The sequence below is a fragment of the Penaeus chinensis genome, chromosome 4 (assembly GCF_019202785.1).
Source record: "Penaeus chinensis breed Huanghai No. 1 chromosome 4, ASM1920278v2, whole genome shotgun sequence".
Lineage (NCBI taxonomy): Eukaryota > Metazoa > Arthropoda > Malacostraca > Decapoda > Penaeidae > Penaeus > Penaeus chinensis.
In genome coordinates, this window is record NC_061822.1 from 28,368,699 (window position 1) to 28,371,198 (window position 2,500).

General features: G+C 44.8%; 1 protein-coding gene across 2 annotated transcripts in view; it reads left to right on the forward strand.

Moving 5' to 3' along the window:
- LOC125047965 (glycerophosphocholine cholinephosphodiesterase ENPP6-like) overlaps positions 1 to 2,500 on the forward strand; it is an 88,068-nt gene that overhangs the window by 69,893 nt on the left and 15,675 nt on the right. The gene's annotated exons all lie outside the window — the stretch shown is intronic.

Consider the following 2,500-nt stretch of genomic DNA (forward strand, 5'->3'; position numbering starts at 1 on the left):
TGTGATCGACATCAAATCCAAAGAATTGTCATGACAGTCCCTTATTCTCATTCGTGGCATGTGAGTAAAGGAGGAAGAGGAGGAAGAAGAAAAGGAGGAGGAGGAGGAGGAGGAGAAGAGGAAGAAGGAAGATAAGGAAAATAAGAACACGAAGAAGAAGAATAAAAAGAAAAGCAAGTAAAAGACTGGCGAAAAGTTGGCGCCAGATGATACGGCACGGACGGAAATGGCGGGTAAAACGCGGGGATACGAGACCAAAGAGAAAATTATTTAGAAAAGAAAAAAAAAAGGAAAAGGAAAAGGAATGCGAGGGAGGAAAAAATGCGAAATTTCTTTTGATTTTTTTGGGGGGATGTGATTTTTTCTTAAGTGTAAAAAAAATAAAAAGAAAAAAAGAAAAATATTAAAACAAAATGGACAAGAATTCAACAGCAAGGAACACGAAAAAAAAATCCATCGTAAAAAAAAACAAAAAAAAAAAAAAAAAAAAAACAATGATAGAATAGAAAAAACACACGAAACGAAAGGCATAAAAAACAAGCGAAGCTACAAATTAAAGTTTAAAAATATCAGACGATTTTTTTAGACAGAAAACTCGCGCCGCCGCCTGATTCTTCGACCGAGATCCTCCGCCAGATAAGTTGCATTCGTCATGACCTTTGTTGATCAGACAAGGTCACGTGGGTTGGTCTGTAAGAGCTTACTGATACGATTTTGTTTTCCTTCTTTCTCCATTTCTTGCACTATTTTCTCTCTCTCTTTCTTTGTCTCTTTAGCTCTCTCTCTTTTTCTTTCTTTATCTCTCTCTCTCTCTCTCTCTCTCTCTCTCTCTCTCTCTCTCTCTCTCTCTTTCTCTATTTCGTGGATTGGTCAGTGAGTGTTCGGTTCAGATCGCATGACCTTGACCTGCGTTTTCATCTCTTCTCGCTTCCTCGATTTTTTTTTTTTTCTCTCTCAGTCGATTTCTCTCTCTCCCTCTCCCTCCCTCCCTCTCTCTCTCTCTCTCTCTCTCTCTCTCTCTCTCTCTCTCTCTCTCTCTCTTCTCTCCCTCCCTCTCCTTCCCTCCCTCTCTCTCCCTCTTCTTCCCTCCCTCTCCCTTCCTCCCTCCCTCCCTCCCTCCCTCCCTCCCTCCCTCCCCCTCTTCTTTCTTTCTCTCTTTCCTTCTTTCTTACTTTTTTTTACTGATTATGAACACCCACACGCAATACGAGAGAAAAGGAAAGAGTATAGATTCCTCATTTGCTGCGTACGTGCTTTGCGAGAATTGCAAAACAAGATTGAAGAGAGAGAGAGAGAGAGAGAGAGAGAGAGAGAGAGAGAGAGAGAGAGAGAGAGAGAGAGAGGAAAGAGATATGGACAACAAAAAAGAGAGAAATGAACAGAGAGAAAAAAAAAAAGAGAAAGAAAATGAAACAGACAGATGGACAGACAGAGACAGAGAGAAACGGAGCAAATGAAGTGGAAAAAGAGAAAATAAAGTCACAAAGGCAGAGTATCATACGATATCGATTTCCATTAGGTTAGGAGACTCGTGGACGCTCAACCAGTTGCATCTCTCCCTCTCTCCTCTTTATCTATCTGTCTGTCTATCCCTTTCTCTTTCTCTCTATCTATCTATCTCTATTCCTTCCTCTCTCTCTCTCTCTCTCTCTCTCTCTCTCTCTCTCTCTCTCCCTCTCCCTCTCCCTCTCCCTCTCCCCTCCCTCTCCCTCTCCCTCTCCCTCTCCCTCTCCCTCTCTCTCTCTCTGTCTCTCTCTCTCTCTGTCTCTCTCTCTCTGTCTCTCTCTCTCTCCCTCTCCCTCTCCCTCTTCCTCTCCCTCTGTCTCTCTCTCTCTGTCTCTCTCTCTCTGTCTCTCTCTCTCTCCCTCTCCCTCTCCCTCTCCCTCTCCCTCTCCCCCTCTCCCCTCCCCTCCCTCTCCCCCCCCTCCCCCTCTCCCCCCCTCTTCCCATCTCCCCCTCCCCCCCTCTCCTCCCTCTCCCCCTCTCCCCCTCTCCCCTTCTTCCCCTCCCTCTCTCCCTCCCTCTCCCTCTTTCTCCCTCCCTCTCCCTCTCCCTCCCTCCCTCTCCCTCTCCCTCTCCCCCTACCTCTCATGTTCCCTCGGCAGACAAGTCACTCTCTGGTCAATAAAGATTGCGGAAATTGACACTTATCTATTTGCTTCACCTTCCTGTCACGCTCTTGGCCGGGATCCCCTTCCGATGTTTCAATTTTACCGAGAGCGTCAGTCATTTAGATTAACCTTTTAGTTTCACACGGAGATGTTATAGTGGAGATTCAGTTTTCGCTCGACAGTTGGTCATAGATCCGGTGGGAATATTTCGATATTAAGTTTTTATTTGAGTTTTTTTGAATTTTAATTTCTTCTCCTCTCTTTCGTAATTTCTCTTCTTCTTCTTTTTTTTCTTCTCTTTCGTAATTTCTCTTCTTCTTTTTTTCTCTCAACCTCCCTCCTCCCCCCTCCTTCCCCCTCCTCTCCCCCTCTCTCTCCTTCTGTTTTTT